The sequence below is a fragment of the Dendrobates tinctorius genome, unplaced genomic scaffold (assembly GCF_039654945.1).
Source record: "Dendrobates tinctorius isolate UK_male_01 unplaced genomic scaffold, ASM3965494v1 ptg000044l, whole genome shotgun sequence".
In the NCBI taxonomy this organism is placed as follows: domain Eukaryota; kingdom Metazoa; phylum Chordata; class Amphibia; order Anura; family Dendrobatidae; genus Dendrobates; species Dendrobates tinctorius.
This window is the reverse complement of record NW_027361712.1, coordinates 33,448,514-33,469,581: the sequence shown is the minus strand read 5'-3', so window position 1 is coordinate 33,469,581 and position 21,068 is coordinate 33,448,514. Positions and strand designations below refer to the sequence as shown.

The following is a 21,068-nucleotide window of genomic DNA, read 5'->3' as shown; positions in this document are numbered from 1 at the left end:
TGATTTCTGACAGGATCTGTGTCAGTCTTCATTAATGTTATCACATATGTACACAGAACAAACTTGAAGGGGTTATCTCATGAAAACAACCCCTCTAAATGCCATATTAGGTCATACGAACATCATAATAGAGGATTCCCTGCTTAGAGCTCTCTACTCTAACTTACAAACGGCTTAAGGCCCCATTACACATAACGATGTCCCAGCGATCCCACCAACGAACTGACATGGATGGGATCGCTGGCACATCGTTAGGCTGATCACTGGTGAGCTGTCACATAGACAGCCCCTCCAGCGATCAGGACCAGCGAGCAAGCTGGTTTCTAATGTAAACATCAGGTATCCTGGAGCCTCGGCTCCTGGATACCCGCTGTTTACCTTGGAAACCGGCGTGAACGTCGGTTTTCAAGGTAAACAACGGGTATCCAAGAGCCGCGGCTCCTGGATACCCGATATTTACATCAGAAACCAGCGTCCAGCGTCGCTAATCGCTGGTCTCTCGCTGCCACATGCAGCGATGCGTGCTGGTCAGCGAGAGACCAGCGATAAAAAAAATGGTCCAGGCCGATCGAGCATGATCAGCGAAAACCGGCAGGGGGGTCGGTCGCTGATCCCCGTCACACACAGCGATCTCGCTGGTGAGATCACTGTGGCGTCACAAAATCCTTTAGGTTTTAGCCATCTCAAGCAATCCTTATCTTACACATACTGGTCATCGTTGAAATGACAACATAAAGAAAGAAAAGCCATGTAATTATGTAAATCACTATCAATAGGTGTCTTAATGATATGCAAATGAAGAAAAAATAAAAACAATTTTAAAAACATCTCAATTCATTATTAAAAATGAGCACCAAATGCACTTACATACTTTGGCATGTTATTAATAAGGTTATTAACGGTTGTCTGAGGAATGTCCTGACACACTGAATACACCTGAGGAAGCAAATCAGCAAAATCCACTGCTGGCAGCTCCATTTGTAATCGCCGACCAATGACGTCCCTGATGTGCTCAATGGGAGGCAAGTCTGAAGACTCTGCAGGAAATGGTAGCATGTTTAAGCAATGCTGACTGCTCACAATAGCATGTGCAACATGCGGCCCTATGTGTTGTGTTTAAAAATGGCTATTTGGACCCAAAATGGCCATACTACTGGTTCCAAAGCAAAAATCAATGCAATGCCAAGCTGTTAGTACCTGGAGTGAAGACAAGTTAAGTCAGGCTACTGTACTTTATGCCACCACACACTACAATCCTGGCAGTAGGACAAGTGTGACTGTGCCTTGTGAAGGCCTCTACATGGCGTTGCCCACGTCTTGTCATATTTGAAGAATGGCTCATTGTGATCCATTCTGTGCTACAAGTGAAATTAGATGTTACATACAAAGCCTAAGGCATCAATCAGTGTCTACACATACCATCAGCAAGCATTTGCATAATACAAGGCAGACATCCAGATACAGATTTTCCATTGACCTCACTACACAGCTCTTGAAGGTCGTCATAGTGCAGAGGAAGACCAACAAGGAGGTTGCAATGGAGGCCCGTCCTTTTCAATGATAAGTCCTGCTTTGGTCTTGTATGTACTGATAGCTGACGATTAGTCGGGAAACCACGTGGACGTTTTCATAAAGAGGCTTTTATGAGGGAACGTGAAAGTGTTCCAAGGGCCATTTTCAAGAAGACAATCCAGGCCGCATGTTGCTTGTGTTACTGTGAGCAGCCTGTGTTGCCTAAACGTGCTACCATGACCTGTAGCATCTTCAGACTTGTCTTACATCAAACACATCTTAGATGTCATTGGTTGGCAACTGCAAAGAGAGCCGCCAGTGAATTTCTGCATGTTGTGTTCATTCTTGATACTGAATAAATTGAGATGTTTAGACATTTTTGTTTCCATTATCATTAACATTTCTATTGATCCTTTGATTCCCATAATTCCACGACTTTTCTTTCTTAGCATTTCAATTTCAATGTTGAGCAGTGTATCTAGATAATCACTTGAAAGGTGACCATGTAATATTGGTTCTATGAAAAAACTGAAATCAAAAAGCCCACACAAAAATTGGTCACAGAAAAATCTGCACTGTCATATATGCTAACAGGAAAATGTCTGCATATTATATTGCCCATATGTATATATGAGAGGTACGTGGAGCAATCTGTGCAGATAGGCCCTTCTAGCCATTTCCTCTCTCATGAACAGACCAGAAACATATCTTTAAAGCTCTGTCTTCCTCTCCTAAACCCTGCTGTCCGAAGAGCTCAAGGGAGGGTGAGGGCTTTGTATATCGCAATATGATAGGGCACCGTGACTGGTATTGTACTGGGGTGATATCTGACATGGTGGTGGGGCAATGACTGGTGATGTTGTACCATGTGAGGGCTCTTTATTCGGGGCACTGTGGCAGGCATTGTGCAGCGAGGAGAGGTACGCTTTTTCACCAACTAGTGAATTAAAGAAAAAATTACCGATTATCTAGACCTGTCTCACTTGTAGTGGTTACCATGTGACAACCTTTTGATTATAGCAAAAAGAGTGAAAATTGATTGCTTATTGGTAATAGTCAAACGTTTACTATACAACTGCAGGGGTGTGTGGCTAGACCTACACGGGACTGTCCCCTTGCAGTAAGCTGGATGAGCTCATCCACAGCAGCTAAGTGGCAGCACAGCTCAGCACAAGGAGCTATTGGTCATTGAACTGCTGAAGAAGAGCCTAAAAACAAAAGGAACAGAAGCATACAGTACATGAACCTGGGAACATATGGAAACATGAATATAGTCCGAGTCTTGTAAAGCACACAGCCATTGCACTTAATAACTTTATCTACTCTATATCTGTATTACACTGTCTATTGCCGGCTGCAGAATGAGTTATTGAGGTTGTCCACATTATTTTTATTTTATCAAATGTGTTGAAAACACAAAAGGTTGACAACCCTTTAACCCCTTCATAACCAGAGGTATTTTTGTTTTTGCCTTTTCGCTTTTTGCTCCCCTTCTACCCAGAGCCATAGCTTTTTTATTTTTCTGTCAATATGGCCAAGTAAGGGCTTGTTTTTTTGCGGGATAAGTTATACTTTTGAATAACACCATTGGTTTTAACATATTGTGTACTGTAAAACGTGAAAAAAATTCCAAGTGCGGTGAAATTGGAAACAAAATGGGCAATTCCACCATTGGTAAAAAACATAAAAAAAAGTTCACTAAATGCTAAAACTGACCTGCCATTATGATTCACCAGGTCATTACAAGTTCATATTTACATTTCAAAAAACTGACTGTCACATCCAAGCATAAACTAAATGTGAACCCCTCCACAGAGATATATATTTCAGTCTAAGGAGAGGCTTTACATAAGTTCCCATACAGATGAACACTTTAGTCAAAGTGAGGATTGGCATTAGGTTAGGGTTCTGCAAAATGAGAAACGCCTTAACGTGGCTTCCAGGTCCACATAAATTGGCCATTTTATGCGCTAAGCTTTCTCAATATTTCTAATGCAGTAATAAAATTCATTTTTCATATTTCATGTTTGCATGTTATGGTGCTACAGAGTGCTTCCTTTTTTGTTTGAGTGTATATGAGTTGGTGACTCTAGGATAAGCACCTGTTCACATTTAGTTTATGCTTGGATGTGATGGTCAGTTTTTTGAAATTTGTATTCATTAACCTTCTGACTGAGCACTCCGCCTCTTAGCCGCAGGCATTTTTAATCACAGCAGGGCCACCACCACTCCACAGAGATATAGATTTCAGTATAAGGAGAGTATTTACGTAAGTTCTCATACAGATGAAGACTTTAGGATGGAGTATATGTTGGTTTATTATTTTACATTATTTCTAGAAGACAAGGGCGTCAGAGATTTGGTGTGAGGTGAGTATAATAGGTTTTTATTTTTATGTGAATATGTATGTAATTTTTTTTAACTGTGAGCACAGGAGCTGGCAGATGATACTACTCTCCCATAGTTACCCGCTATTTACCCTTGATGCCAGCGTCCTCGCTGGTCCTGATCGCTGGTGAGATCTGCATGTTTGACACCTCACCAGCGATCATGTAGCGATGCACCAGCGATCATGACCAGGTTGTATCGTTGTCAGGATCGCTGGTGCATCGTTTAGTGTAACAGGACCCAAAGTGAGGATTGGCATTAGGTTAGGGTCCTGGAAAACGAGAAACACCTTAACATGGCTTCCACGTACATATAAATTGGCCATTTTATGTGCTAAGCTTTCTCAATATTTCTAATGTAGTAATGTAATTCATTTTTCAATATTTCATGTTTGCATGCTATGGCGCTACAGAGTGCTTCCTTTTTTTGTTTGAGATTACAAGCTCATAGACATCAAAGATGTCGAGGTTCTATTTTATTTAGTAAAACATTTATTTATTTCGTAAAAAAAGCTACATTTTCCGAGACCTGAAGCGTCTCCATTTTTCGTGATCTCGGGTTGGGTGAGGGCTTATTTATTGCGTGCCGAGCTGATATTTTTATTGATACCATTTTGGATGCAGATATTATCTTTTGATCGCCCGTTATTGCATTTTATTGCAATGTAGTGGCGACCAGAAAAATTTAATTCTGATTTTTGGAATTTTTTTCTTGTTACGCCGTTTAGTTATCGGGTTAACTCTTTTTATATTGATAGATCGGGCAATTCTGAAACAAATATACTGTATGTAAATATAATTTTTTTATTGTTTTATTTTGAATGGGGCGAATGGTGGTTGAATTGAACTTTTTTATTTTTTAATATTTTTTAAAAGATTTTTTTTACTTTTTGCATTCTTCAATAGTTTCCATGGGAGACTAGAAGCTGTACTACATTGATCGCCTCTGCTACACACAGGTGATGATCAGATCACACGTGTGTAGCAGAAATGCTCACTCGCTATGAGCGCCGCCCGGTGGTGGGCGTTCATAGCAATCCGGCTATGACAACCATAGAGGTCTGCTGGAGACCTTTGGTTGTCTTGCCGACCCTTCGGTAACCCACGATCATATGACGGGGTCAACAATGGGCGGGATTAGTGACCTGCTACCAGTAAGGCTATGTGGACATGTTGCAGATTTTTTGCATTGCCGCAGCGTTTTTTCCATATGGTAATGCTTCAAAAACACAATTGATTACTTAAGCAATGTTAATCAATTGCATTCCTGAATTGTTGCGCACATGCTGCGGAAATTTCTGTACTTATTTGCAGCATTTTATTTTCCGCAGTTTGTCATTTCTTTTTGCGGATCTGCAGCGTTTCTGCACCCATTGACTTCCATTCAGTCAGTCAAATCTGCAAAAATAACCACAGGTGTCAAAAGGTTTGTGAATTTGCTGCCAAAAAAGCTGCAGAAAAAGAAATGATGTCAGAAGGAGGAAGAGTGTGTGGGCGGAGAATGTGTGTGTCTGTCTTCAGGTGTTTGTGTGTGTGCGGGTGTCTGCGGCTGTGTACGGTTGTCTGCGGCTGTGTGCGGTAACGCTACCATCGGTACTGTCAGTCACCGCACTGCGGGATCATGCTAGCAGATGTCAACGTGATTCCGCAGCTGACTATGACTCACATCGGTGACCTGCTGTAAAAATGCAGGCGTGGGCCGATGAGACTACTGCTCCCATCGGGCTTTGTCTGCTGTCACTGATAACAGAGACAGAAGGTGCCGCTGAGAGTAGTATCATCTGCCGGCTCCTGTGCTTACAGTTAAAAAAAAAGTTAAATTACATACATATTCACAAAAAAATAAAAACCCATTATACTCACCTCACACCAAATATCCGACACCCTTGTCTCCTAGAAATAATGTAAAATAATAAACCAACATATACTCCCTGTCCGCCATAGTCCAGGTAATCTGAGTGTCCCACGGTGATCTCAGGTGTAGAACAGTCTCATCGGGAGATGTGACCGCTCTATCCGGCCGCCGGTGATGCACTGACAGGAGGTAATCGCTCCCACAGTGTATCACTGCGCTGCATGAGAGTTCACCAGAGTTCATCAGCTTCAGTGCTCTCACTTACGGCACCACTGTGTGGGAAGGTTCTCACGCAGCGGTGCCGTAAGTGAGAGGACCAGAGCTGATTAACTCTGCTGATCTCAAGGCAGCGCAGTTTTACACTGCGGGAGCGATTACCTCCTGTCAGTGTATCACCAGAGGCAGGGTAGAGCAGTCATATCTCCCGATGTGACTGTTTTATACATGAGATCGCCATGGGACACTCGGTATTAAATGGACTACGTCGGACAGGATAGTATCATATGTTGGTTTATTTTTTTTTGTTGCAGGAGACGAGGGCGTTGGGGATTATTCGGTCAGTAAGTATGGTAAATTAAGATTCAATAAAGGAGTCTGTGTGATTATTTCAAATAAAGGACGTTATTCTGGCTGTGTCTTTATTTACCATATAACTATAGAATTATCAATGGATAGGTGTCTTATAGACACTTCTCCATTACTAAGATGTTCGCTTGATGTCACCTGACAATACAAAGGTGACATCAACCCCAAAAATATGAGCTCCACTTGCCACCGCTAGAGAGCAAGTGGGAAGAGCGAGGCTAAGTGCCAGAATTGGTGCATCTATAAGATGCGCCATTTATGGGGAGCTGAGAGCTGATGTTTTTAGCCTGGGGGGTGCCAATATCCATTTCCCCTTCCCAGGCTATTAATATCAGCCCGCAGCTGTCTGCCTAGCCTTTGCTGGTGCAAATTTTTAGGTGGATCCCATGTCAATTTTTTTCTGGGGTTCCCCTGTAAACTAACCAGTAAAGGCTAAGAAATCATCTGTGAGCTGATATTAATAGCCTGGGAACTTTTATGGCTATTGGCTCCTTCCCAGATTATTAACATCAGCCCTCAGCTGTTGGCTTTCCCTCTGCTGGTTATGAAAATTGTGTGAGAGCCCTCACAATTTTTTTTTTAATATTTTGAAAAATCAACAGATATTGCGATTCACGCAGATCTCGTGTGTGTGTGTGTGTTATTTAACTCTTTATGAACCATTTAGTAATGAGGGTATCTGGCTAACTCCTGTTCATTACTAAACCTCAGGCCTGGTATTACACACACACACACACACATATATATATATATATATATATATACAGCATATATATAATGTATATTCACTTATAATTGTTTTGTGTGTGTAAACATATTTGAACATGGTATATAATAATATTATGGTCTTCAATGGGCAAAGAAAAAGAAGAGGTTGTGCAAGGAAATGACATCACAATTCTTTTTTTTTAAATAATATATATTTAGCAAACAAAAACGCATACAAATCCGCATGAAAACCCGCATGAAAATCGCATAAAAACTGCGTGGAATTTCAACAGCGGTTTCTGCCAAGAAAGGCAGAAACCGCACAGAAATTTCCACAAGCAAATCCACAACGTGCACACACAGCCTAAGCGAGAGTTAAATGCCGCTGTCAGAAATTGATAGCAATTCCACCCGTGGCTGTTACGGGTACATGTCAGATGCACAGTACATATCAGCTGACATGTGCTCCGGCGCTGAGCCCGCACCAATAGTAGATGTCGGAAAGAAGCTAAGGCTATAGGGAAGGATTGCATAATTAGGCCGAGGTGACACGATTGTTGATTCTCTCATGCAAGAGAATCGGATCGATTATGTTAATGACACTCTTACTAAACTCTGATCCGGGTTTGATCAGAATATCATGAGAGAATCGTAGCCCAGGTGAGAAGAAGGTGGAGAACAAAACTTCTCAATCTTCTCCATTGTGTGAGTCTGGGGAAATCTGAGTGCAATTCGATAATTTCCATGCACCCATAGACTCGAATGGGTGAGTATCATCCGATTTGTGCTGCAAGTTATGTATGCTGTGATTGTGTTCTCATGCCAAATCAGTAGGGGAGAAAAAAAAACAAACAAAAAAAACATTGATCAGCCATGCCTCTGCCCCGTAGAATAACAATGGTCTGAGCACTCTCGGAAAAAACATCTCATAGCACTCGCCCAATGTATACGCTGGTGTGAGAGAGTCCTAATAGAGATGTTCCACATATTGTAAAATGATATAAAGCTCTATGGGATTTCAGCATCTAGTTGCATTATTCAAGTATTTATAGCTCACACAAGAGCAGCAGGAAAAATGGTTTGTGTACTCCATGATTGGATCCCCCCACCCTTGTGAATTATTTTTACTTGCTTATTTGCTATCTTTCCATTTTTCACTGTTCTTTTTGCATTATTTTGTGGGGATTTGAGATATACTTGTGACAACAAGAGGAAGATCTTGATTGTGAGCTACATATCTAAGAGGCGGCACATGCAAGCCATAGTCTTCTTTCAGGACCACTGCTACATGGAAGAATGCAAGCGTGGGAAAGATGAGAAGAGATGGGAACAGCTGGGAATCATCTTGTCACCCAATGAGCCTTACAATGCTGGAGTCTGTCCCTTATGCACAGTGCCAGCGCCCGCCTCCCAGATATACAAGCTGATAGACTTTGCTTCCAGGCTCGGATGATTATACAGGAAACACACAAAGTACTGTACATTATTTCTATCCTATCAATCATATAATAGTCTGTAATACACAACAACAATACAGATCACCTTGCATGGTGTTCCCTATGTCACGGGCCTAAGTAATAATAAAGAGAGGAAAAGGAACTTGCATGAAACCCCACTAATGCTCTAAAGCCACTCTTCTCACATATTATGCCATTAGGAAACTGCATCATACGTTTTTAAAACCACATCAAAACTATATATGAAAGCATATGACTTTTTCTTTAAAGTAGCCAATCAAGAAATGTGCAAAGAATGGTTTCCACAGAAAACGAAAATGTTTTACAGATGGTTTAGAATACAGTACAGCGCTTTTCTTTACTGTCAGGCAGAATGAGTCGTAATTAACGCAATTTTCAGTTATATTTTGTGAACAATGAATATAATTATTTCCTTTGAATTGTACAATCTTTCATCTGCCAAAAATGTACCAGAAATTGTAGATATGATGAACACTTACAGGCCTGTCACTGGCTAGTAGGGCTACGAGCACTGTCACTGGCTAGTAGGGCTATGAGCACTGTCACTGGCTAGTAGGGCTAAGAGCACTGTCACTGGCTAGTAGGGCTAAGAGCACTTTCACTGGCTAGTAGGGCTAAGAGCACTGTCACTGGCTAGTAGGGCTAAGAGCACTGTCACTGGCTAGTAGGGCTAACAGCACTGTCACTGGCTAGTAGGGCTAAGAGCACTTTCACTGGCTAGTAGGGCTAAGAGCGCTGTCACCGGCTAGTTGGGCCAAGAGTCCTGTCACTGGCTAGTAGGGCCAAAAGCGCTGTAACTGGCTAGTAGGGCCAAGAGCGCTGTCAATGGCTAGTAGGGCAAAGAGTGCTATCACTGGCTAGTAGGGATAAGAGCACAGTCACTGGCTAGTAGGGCAAAGCGTACTGTCACTGGTTAGTAGGGCTAAAAGTGCTGTCACTGGCTAGTAGGGCTAAGAGCGCTGTCACTGGCTAGTAGGGCTAAGCGTGCTGTCACTGGCTAGTAGGGCCAAGAGTGCTCACTGGCTAGTAGGGCCAGGAGCGCTGTCACTGCCTAATAGGGCCAAGAGCGCTGTCACTGGCTAGTAGGGCAAAAAGAGCTGTGCCGGACCTCAGAGTCCAAGATTAATTGCTCAATATGCTCAGTACTACCTGTGACTGCTCTAATTCAGAAATGAAACCTGCTCCCTTTGCTTTTTCCACCCCATTTTATTATGACGCCTGCGCTTTAGGATGTTGCATCACACTGAGTCCCTTGTATTTTGCATTTAAAATCGAACAAGGACTGAGGCAGCACAACCTGGAGACAGAAGAAACAGGCTGAAACTCAATAACATAGAATTACAGTGAGCTTTCCTCACCCTCCCTGCATCCCAGCACTGGGTCTCCACTCCTGCTCTTAGTATCCTATTGTCTGCAGTACTGATGTCATGTCGATAGTGCTGTGGTCAGTGAGCCCAATGGCCTTCTACTCATACTCGAGCAGAGCAGCTGAGATACCCGATTTGATGCAGCGCTAAAGACAAGGTGTCAGCACTACAGACAATAACAGACACCGACAGCAGCAGCGGAGACTCAAAACAAACTGCGCCTGAAAGCTGAAAACCCCTTCAATAGTATATGTCATGCAGCTAGTATAGAAAGGAAAAGGTTGCATAAACATGTAGTGATTTCCAGCGAATGGGGACTGAGGCAGTCACTATGAAATTTTCAAGGCAAGATGACCAAACAGCTCCATGATGTGTCTATCCTATAGTGTGACAGGTCCTATAGCATTTATCCCCTAACTCTACGTAGATACACTTAAGTGGGCTGTATAGTGGCAGCTCCTGGGTTCAAATGTTACAAATTCCATCAAGGACAACATTTGAAACAAATTTGTATGTTCTCCCCGTTTTTGTATGGGTTTCCTCTGGGTACTCCTGTTTCCTTCCACACTCCAAAGACATACTGATCGGGAATTTAAAGCCCCAATTCAGACGGTGATGATCATGTCTGTAAAGTGCAGCGCAATATATAATCAAGCATAATAAATGGCAAGGTTGGGATGCAAGATAGGCAACACAGAGTGCCATAGAATTATTTTATGGATTTTTTAAAAAAAGATTTATGTTGCCTTAGGCCGGGATCACACTTGCGAGAAACACGGCCGAGTCTCGCATGTTAATGCACTGCACTTCCGCTGGCACTCAGGAGCGGAGCGTGGGGCCGCATAGATATACATGCAGCTGAACACTCTGCTCCTGAGTGTCGGCGGCAGTGCCGGGTATTAACATGCGAGACTCGGCCGTGTTTCTCGCATGTGTGATCCCGGCCTTAAATGGTCTTCAGTGTTTCAATGTGAAAAAACAACTCAACACGCTTAAGGCCCCTTCACACACAGAGAGATCGCCAGCGAGATCGCTAATTTTGTGATGCCACAGCGATCTCGCCAGCGACATCGCTATGTGTGACATGTATCAGCGACCGGCCCCCCTGCCGGGTATTGCTGATCGCGCTCAAATGTCCTGGGCCATTTTTTGATCGTTGGTCTCCCGCTGGCCAGCACGCGTGTGACAGCGAGAGACCAACAATCAGCGACGCTGGGAGCTGGTTTCCAAGGTAAACAGCGGGTATCTAAGAGCCGCGCGGCTCTTAGATACCCGCTGTTTACCTTGGATACCAGCTTACTCGCTGGTCCTGATCGCTGGTGAATCTGTCTATGTGACAGCTCACCAGCGATCAGCTAACTATGTCCCAGCGATCCCATCCACGTCGGATCATTGGTGGGATTGCTGGGACATTGAAGCGTGTAACGGGGCCTTTAGAGATAAGTGAGGAAGGGGGAACAGTAGTCAGTTAAATGAATGAATACTATCAACTATCATGAAAATGTACTGAGCCAAGGGGTGGGCTTTAAAAAGCCCCAGCTTGGGCACTAATGAAGCATATCCCGCTCCTATCACATGGCATATAATTACATTTTTTGCACGTTGCACGTTGTGTGCATCCATTGGTCATCCACAAGGATAGATATGGTAGCTACAAGGATCTACAAAAGAGCCATTACAGTGTCTTTTAGCTTTCTAGTGGTTTATCATAGAGCCCCCATCACTAGTTAATGTGAGCCATGAGTCTGCAGCTCAGCCCCATACATCCACTTTATTAAATATTAGGAAGCATTATTCTCTTTTTGGGGTGGCTTTAGGCTCGCTTATCTCCTGAATTATTGCACAGCTGCACCAATGGTATATCTGCCTCTGTGTTGCCGCTGACCCCACTGTGCTTCTCCTTCAGCGGTATGATGAATACTTTAGCAGCTGCTCCAGCTCACTATCCCATCCATGGAAAATGCATGTATTCAAAGCTCTGAGGGCTTCTGTAGTATGGCATTTAATGGACAGAGCTACTCTTAGGTTTTTCAAGTATTAAAATCTATACATTTTGTCTGCTTAAAAAGTGGTCTGCTTTTAGCTGTAATGTTTTGTGCATGTCTTCCTTTTATTCAGTATCTGCTCTATAAGCAAGAAGATGGAAGGAAATGGTTTCAATATTTCACGAGCCATCAAGCGTGACAGCGCAGTATTGCACAATACATAATGAACACAAACCCATAGAGAATTCTAACACACATGCACAAACATTGATACATTCACATATACACATGCGGTATAAAGAGTGCCTTAATTGTGCATATGTGTGAACATACAATATTCAGATCTTGCCATCATGACAAACATGGAGGGGGGGGGGATACTGTCATATATTTAGGCAGGTGGAAATTAAGAATTAGGTGGGCACTATGTTATGAGCAATAATATAATGGGAGTGTAATACACCTTAAAAACAAAATCAAGAAATGTTCACTTACAAAGACAAAACGTTATATGAAGAATTACAACAACCAATAAGATACAAGTAAAAATAAAATACCCAAGTATCATATTCCTCCTTATTCTGACCAGAGTATGGCCTAACATAAGAAAAATGGTGGGGAGGGGGGACCTAGGCAGCGGCCTAGTGCTGTGTCATCTGATTATCTGCCTCCTGATGATCCTAAAAGGAGAAACGCGTTGAGGTTTCACTCCACCAACCACCAACTTTGAGTACCCTTTTATTGTTATCAACATGATTTAATTATTTATCATTAGTAGCTTTCTCTCTTGTGGGCCAATATTGGCCTTATGGGTTAAAAACAAAAAAAAAACACATACAACAACATACATACAACATACATACAACATATATACTTCATATATACTACATTCATACAACATACATACTACATACATAATACATACATACTACATATACAGTGCCTACAAGTAGTATTCAACCCCCTGCAGATTTAGCAGGTTTACACATTTGGAATTAACTTGGCATTGTGACATTTGGACTGTAGATCAGCCTGGAAGTGTGAAATGCACTGCAGCAAAAAAGAATGTTATTTCTTTGTTTAATTTTTTTTTAAATTGTGAAAAGTTTATTCAGAGGGTCATTTATTATTCAACCCCTCAAACCACCAGAATTCTGTTTGGTTCCCCTAAAGTATTAAGAAGTATTTCAGGCACAAAGAACAATGAGCTTCACATGTTTGGATTAATTATCTCTTTTTCCAGCCTTTTCTGACTATTTAAGACCCTCCCCAAACTTGTGAACAGCACTCATACATGGTCAACATGGGAAAGACAAAGGAGCATTCCAAGGCCATCAGAGACAAGATCGTGGAGGGTCACAAGGCTGGCAAGGGGTACAAAACCCTTTCCAAGGAGTTGGGCCTACCTGTCTCCACTGTTGGGAGCATCATCCGGAAGTGGAAGGCTTATGGAACTACTGTTAGCCTTCCACGGCCTGGACAGCCTTTGAAAGTTTCCTCCCGTGCCGAGGCCAGGCTTGTCCGAAGAGTCAAGGCTAACCCAAGGACAACAAGGAAGGAGCTCCGGGAAGATCTCATGGCAGTGGGGACATTGGTTTCAGTCAATACCATAAGTAACGTACTCCACCGCAATGGTCTCCGTTCCAGACGAGCCCGTAAGGTACCTTTACTTTCAAAGCGTCATGTCAAGGCTCGTCTACAGTTTGCTCATGATCACTTGGAGGACTCTGAGACAGACTGGTTCAAGGTTCTCTGGTCTGATGAGACCAAGATCGAGATCTTTGGTGCCAACTACACACGTGACGTTTGGAGACTGGATGGCACTGCATACGACCCCAAGAATACCATCCCTACAGTCAAGCATGGTGGTGGCATCATGCTGTGGGGCTGTTTCTCAGCCAAGGGGCCTGGCCATCTGGTCCGCATCCATGGGAAGATGGATAGCACGGCCTACCTGGAGATTTTGGCCAAGAACCTCCGCTCCTCCATCAAGGATCTTAAGATGGGTCGTCATTTCATCTTTCAACAAGACAACGACCCAAAGCACACAGCCAAGAAAACCAAGGCCTAGTTCAAGAGGCAAAAAATCAAGGTGTTGGAGTGGCCTAGTCAGTCCCCTGACCTTAACCCAATTGAAAACTTGTGGAAGGAGCTCAAGATTAAAGTCCACATGAGACACCCAAAGAACCTAGATAACTTGGAGAAGATCTGCATGGAGGAGTGGGCCAAGATAACTCCAGAGACCTGTGCCGGCCTGATCAGGTCTTATAAAAGACGATTATTAGCTGTAATTGAAAACAAGGGTTATTCCACAAAATATTAAACCTAGGGGTTGAATAATAATTGACCCACACTTGTATGTTTAAAATTTATTAAAATTTAACTGAGCAACATAACTTTTTGGTTTGTAAGATTTATGCATCTGTTAATAAATCCTGCTCTTGTGTGAAGTTTGAAGGCTCTAACTTATTTGCATCTTATCAAACCTGCTAAATCTGCAGGGGGTTGAATACTACTTGTAGGCACTGTATACAACATTCATACATACACACTACATACATACAACATACATCAAACATGCTACAGATATACTACATACATACTACATATACTACATTTATACAGCATACATACATACTACATATATACTACATTCATACAGCATACATACATGCAACATACATAAAACATACTACAGATATACTACATACATACTACATATATACTACATTCATACATACATACTACATACATACTACATATATACTACATATATACTACATTCATACAGCATACATACATAATACATATATACTACATTCATACAGCATACACACATACATACATACATACATACAACATACATAAAACATGCTACAGATATACTACATACATACTATATACAGTTGTGACAAGAGATTTCAACGCAAGATTGTGCGGATGTTGGATAAAGAACCTCGACTAACATCCAAACAAGTTCAAGCTGCCCTGCAGTCCGAGGGTACAACAGTGTCAACCCGTACTATCCATCGGCATCTGAATGAAAAGGGACTGTATGGTAGGAGACCCAGGAAGACCCCACTTCTTACCCCGAGACATAAAAAAGCCAGGCTGGAGTTTGCCAAAACTTACCTGAAAAAGCCTAAAACATTTTGGAAGAATGTTCTCTGGTCAGATGAGACAAAAGTAGAGCTTTTTGGGCAAAGGCATCAACATAGAGTTTACAGTAGAAAAAAAGAGGCATTCAAAGAAAAGAACATGGTCCCTACAGTCAAACATGGCAGAGGTTCCCTGATGTTTTGGGATTACTTTGCTGCCTCTGGCACTGGACTGCTTGACCGTGTTCATGGCATTATGAAGTCTGAAGACTTTCCAACAAATTTTGCAGCATAATGTAGGGCCCAGTGTGAGAAAGCTGGGTCTCCCTCAGAGGTCATGGGTCTTCCAGCAGGACAATGACCCAAAACACACTTCAAAAAGCACTAAAAAAGGGTTTGAGAGAAAGCACTGGAGACTTCTAAGGTAGCCAGCAATGAGTCCAGACCTGAATCCCATAGAACACCTGTGGAGAGATCTAAAAATGGCAGTTTGGAGAAGGCACCCTTCAAATATCAGGGACCTGGAGCAGTTTGCCAAAGAAGAATGGTCTAAAATTCCAGCAGAGCATTGTAAGAAACTCATTGATGGTTACCGGAAGCGGTTGGTCGCAGTTATTTTGGCTAAAGGTTGTGCAATCAAGTATTAGGCTGAGGGTGCCAATACTTTTGTCTGGCCCATTTTTGGAGTTTTGTGTGAAATGATCAATGCTTTGCTTTTTGCTTCATTCTCTTTTGTGTTTTTTCATTTAAGACAAATTAAATGAAGATAATAATACCAAAGAATTTGTGTTTGCAATCATTTTCAGGAAGAAACTGAGTATTATCTGACAGAATTGCAGGGGTGTCAATACTTTTGGCCACAACTGTAGGTCAGTATTAGTAATTTGAACTGGATACACTGAGGGAATGGAAGCCGGTGAAGAGATTTGCAGAGGGGAGAAGCGGAGGAGTAGCGAGGAGAGAGATGAATTAGTCAGGCTGCAGAGTTAAGCATGGACTGGAGAGGTGTGAGGGTATTAGCAGGGAGACCACAGAAAAGGATGCTGCAGTAGTCGAGGCGGGAGATGATGAGGGCATGCACAAGCATTTTAGTAGATTGAGGGTTGAGGAAAGGATGGATTCTGGAAATATTTTTGAGCTGGAGGCGACAAGAGGTACTGTAGATAGAGCTTGGATGTGCGGTTTGAAGGACAGGGCAGAGTCAAGGGTTACTCTGAGGCAGCGGACTTCCTGTACTGGGGAAAGCGTGATGTCATTAATTGTGATTAGTGTTGAGCATTCCGATACCGCAAGTATCGGGTATCGGCCGATATTAGCTGTATCGGAATTCCGATACTTAGTTCCGATACTTTTTTCATATCGAATACCGGAATCGGAAGTTCCCATAATGCTAGGAGCCCGCTCGATTTGATTCAGCCAATGGGGATCCTCAGAAGTGTGGGCACATCCTGTTAGGCATGTAGGCATGTTAACTACTGGCATGGCTGTGATTGGCTGCTGAAATGATGTCATGATGCACTATAAAAACCGCTGCAGCCGCCATTTCTGGTCACTCTGCTGTGAATTCAGTTAGGGACAGGCTGCTGTTGAAGACTGTGAGGGACAGTTAGAAATAGCGATTCTAAAAACAATATTGTGCTTTATCCAGGCTACATAAACCACCACTGTAGCTTTCTTTTGCCTAGCAGCAGTGTTCACAGCTGTCTGCAAGGGCTGTGTGAGTGCAGACCCACGCTGTGTAGTGTGTCCTGCAGGCACGTCTGCTTGTAGGCCGCCCAGCGTGTATCTCTGCCTCATACACATTTTTCTTTTAATGCTGCTTTTCTTTTCTCCTGTATAGTGTGCTTCCATACGTATCCATATATGTTGGTTGCAAACACTAAAGGAGTGGACAGCGGAGCCTTTCAGCAGCCTTTCAGTGCTATAGCCCATTTCTCTGCACTGTTTTTGGCTGTCTGATAGGTCTCTCTGTGTGTGAGTGCAGCTCACGTTGCAGTGTGTTCTACAGCCACCGCTAGCTGTAGTCCGCTCAGCGTGCGTCACTGCCTCATATATAGTCCTTTTTTTGCAGCTAATTTAGCCAGATTTTTGCTCCTATATTAGTGTGCTTCCAACCGCATCCATTGTCATTGGTTGGTTGCAAACACTATATAGGATTAGATAGAGGAGCCTTTTTGCTGGCTTGTGCCCTTCAGGGCCAGCCAGACTAGTATCACCCTATTTTTTGGAGCCTCATCAATTGCATTGTAGGTTAGCTTCCTGCATTGTAATTGCTCTAAAAAGTTTGTGATACTATAGCTTTCAAACTTTGGTCACATCCTTTTCTTTCCCCCTCCCCAAAAAAAAAAGGAAATAAAGTTCACCAAACACTCCACTTTACAGTTGTCTAGGCCACATTAGATCATATTAAAGTGTAGTACACACACTCTTAGCCAAATTAGTGTTTCTTATACTGGTTAGCAGGTGTTCAGGAATAAGAACACTAAGCCACCCCTTTTTTACTTTTCTGCCTATCTTTATCAGTCTACCAAGATGAAGAAGGCAGGGAGTAAGGCACGTGGTCGTGGCCGTGGAGTTTCAGCAGGGAGAGGACGGGGGGATGCAGCAGGGAGAGGACGTGGGGATTCGGTGTCTGCTGCGGCCACCAGTGACCCGGCATCCCCCACTTTTACCAGGCAACAGTCCTTCATGCTCAGCTTTGTAGGACCTCGCCGTACCCCACTGCTGCGTGACGAACAAATTGAAGCCGTTGTCGGATGGATGGCAGCTAACGCATCCACTTCAATGACTTCCGCATCCTCCCAAGGCCAGAGCACTGAAGAGCAACCATCTGTCTCTTCACCACCTGCCAAATTGCCCAGGCAGTCTGAGAGCCCTGGACAGGAGCCATCTCAATCTTTACTTCTGTTCTCAGAATCTGTTGGCTTGGAAAGAGGTGGCCAGCCAAGCAGCATTCTAGAGCGTGAAGAAGAGGGAGTATGCAGTGATGCGCAACTGCTTTGTCCCTCTGAATCTGAAGAGGCGGGTGGGCCAGTGCCTATTGTCAGCACACCTCAGTGCTCATCTGATGATGATGAGACTCAGTTGCCAATTTCTGGTGCGTACGGTGCTGGCGAGACAACCCAGGACCAGCCGGTGGTTGAAGAGGGGAGTGGAGATGATGAGGTCCTTGACCCATCATGGCGTCAGCCACAGGAAGGTGGTGGGAGCAGCTCTGAGGAAGAGATTCCCCGAACGGCCAAAAGAGGAGGGAGAGGGCGGGGGCAGACTTGGTTGCCTGTAGCCTCCACTTTGGCACCCGTGAGGAGCAATCCTCTTCCAAAACACAAAATGGGCGCTCCCAGGACTTGCAGTGCGTGGTCTTTTTTTGACACAGTTGCAGATGACATTTGCTTTGTCAAATGCAAGCTGTGTCATCAGAAAGTGAAACGAGGGAAAAATGTGAGCAACCTCAATACCACAAATATGTGGAAACATGTGCGCACCAAGCACGAGGTGGAGTTACACAGACACACTGAAGATGTAGGCCAACCTTCAGCAGCACCTACCACCTCTTCAGCTCGTGTTGGGGTTCCTCCAGCTCACACACAGCTGGTTCGGCTTCCTCACTGGAACGCCATGGAAGAACCACTGCCACTGTTGTCCAGAGACCCAGTGAAATTCCACCCACTGAACCACGTTCGCAGTCATCAGCACACTCCCAGGCCACTCACCAGCAATCGGTAGCACAGGCATGGGAGAAAAAGCGGCCATACTCGGCAAACCATCCCCGAGCACTGGCTCTGAATGCCGGCATTGCCAAACTACTGGCCCTTGAGATGCTGTCATTCAGGCTGGTGGAGACTGACACCTTCCGGAACTTTATGTCATTGGCAGTTCCACAATACAATGTGCCCAGCCGCTTTTATTTCAGCAGGCAAGCCGTCCCTGCCCTGCAAAAGCATGTGGAGGGAAAAATTAAAAATGCGCTACTAAATGCCGTCAGTAGCAAGGTCCACCTGACCACCGATGCGTGGACCAGTAGCCATGGACAGGGACGATACCTTTCCCTCACTGCCCATTGGGTCAATGTTGTGGAGCCGGGTACAGATCTGGAGAGTGGCTCTGTACGTATTCTGCCAATTCCAAGGATTGCAGGAATGCAGTCTGTACATATTGAGTCCTCCTCCTACTCTAGTTCCTCGGAATCAGCACTGCGTGAGCCTGTTAGGCCAGATATGAGCACAGGTGTGGCCAAACGTCAACAGGCCGTCCTTAAATTAATTTCTTTGGGGAATCGGAGCCACACAGCACAGGAGCTCTGGAATGCCATCAAGCAGGAGAGCGATGTGTGGTTTGTGCCAGCGAATCTCCAGCCAGGTTTGGTAGTGAGTGACAATGGCCGAAATCTAGTGGCAGCTCTGGGCCTAGGCAACCTCACTCACATACCATGTCTGGCACACGTGCTCAATTTGGTCGTGCAGAGCTTTCTGAGGGACTATTCGGATCTTGATGCACTGCTGCACAAGGTTCGCCTAGAGTGTGCTCACTTGCGGCGTTCCAGCATGGCAAGATCGCGCATGGCATCTCTGCAACGACGATTCCGCCTGCCAGAACATCGCATCATATGTGACCTCCCCACCAGGTGGAATTCAACGTTACATATGTTGGAGCGGTTGTGTGAGCAGCAGGCAGCAGTAATGGAGTACCAGCTGCATCAGGCGCAAACTAGTCGCACTGTGCGCCGGACACACTTCACCACCACTGAGTGGGCCACTATGAGGGACATCTGCCAAGTTTTGCGTGCCTTCGATGACTCCACGCGGATGGCCAGTGCAGATGATGCACTAATCAGCATGACTGTCCCCCTCATCTGTCTGCTTCAAAAAACCTTACAAGCACTAAGTGAGGAGGTTTTTGAAGAGGTCGAGGATGAGCAGTCAGAAATGCCATCTGCTTCTGGCAAATCTGCGCAACGTGCTTCCACACAAAGGCCCAGGCAGGGGACACTTAGTGAGGAGGATGACGAGGAGTCAATGGAGGAGGAGGAACACATCTCTCCAGAGGAGGGAGGTACACAAGGCTCTAGTAGTCAGTGTGTACAGCGAGGGTGGGGTGATGCTGAGCAGGCAGAGATGCTGCCTCAAGCTGGGGACAGCGTTTCCGGTCCAGTTGGCAGTCTGCAGCACATGGTTGATTTCATGCTGCAGTGCTTGTTAAATGACCGCCGCATCGCCAACATTCTCCACACGGCTGATTATTGGGTGTACACCCTCCTAGATCCTCGCTACCGGGACAACTTACAAAGCCTCATACCACAGTTGAACCGGGAGCGAAAAATGCGGGAGTACCAAGAAACACTTGTGCAGGCCATCATGTTCTCCATTCCCCCCGCAAGTGTTGCTGGTAGTGCTTTTCAAAGCAGCCATGTGGGTAGAGGCAGTGGAGGAAGCTCTGCACAAAGAGGTAGCAGAGGCAGTGCCGCAGGACAAGGCAAGGCCAGTATGGCCCAAATGTGGAAAAGTTTTGTGGGACCGCCACAAACGGCTACACCATCACAGACGGCTCCAGTCAGCAGGAGGCAACGTTTACGTCAGATGGTGACAGACTACTTGTCGTGCCCTGTTAGTGTTCTCCCAGACGGCTCTTCCCCGTTCAAGTATTGGGTCTCTAAGCTGGATACATGGCCAGAGCTTAGCCAGTATGCATTGGAGGTGCTGGCTTGCCCTGCTGCCAGTGTATTATCGGAACGTGTCTTTAGTGCTGCAGGTGGTGTGGTAACAGACCGTCTCACGCGACTATCCGCCGATAATGTTGACCGGCTTACTTTTGTGAAAATGAACAAGGCCTGGATCTCACCTGAATTTGCCAGTCCTCTTCCAGAATAAATAATTGGCTGGCAACAGGATCCAGGTCTCCTGTTGTGTTCATGTTTCTATGACCTGAACTTTATTTCCTGGGCTACAGCAACGCCCGTTGTTGCTCAGAAGTGCTGTCCGCACAGACAAAACACTCGCTCATGTGTAAGTGGGGTTCGGTAACGTCAGCTGATCCCCTGCTGTGTGTATGGCAAAGTGTCCTGCTCCCTCCACAGTCAAACAACCTCAGATTTAC

At 44.4% G+C, this 21,068-nt stretch overlaps 1 protein-coding gene across 1 annotated transcript in view; it reads right to left on the bottom strand.

The window, feature by feature from the left end:
- Nucleotides 1-21,068, bottom strand: part of NFATC4 (nuclear factor of activated T cells 4) — a 98,707-nt gene that overhangs the window by 40,063 nt on the left and 37,576 nt on the right. The gene's annotated exons all lie outside the window — the stretch shown is intronic.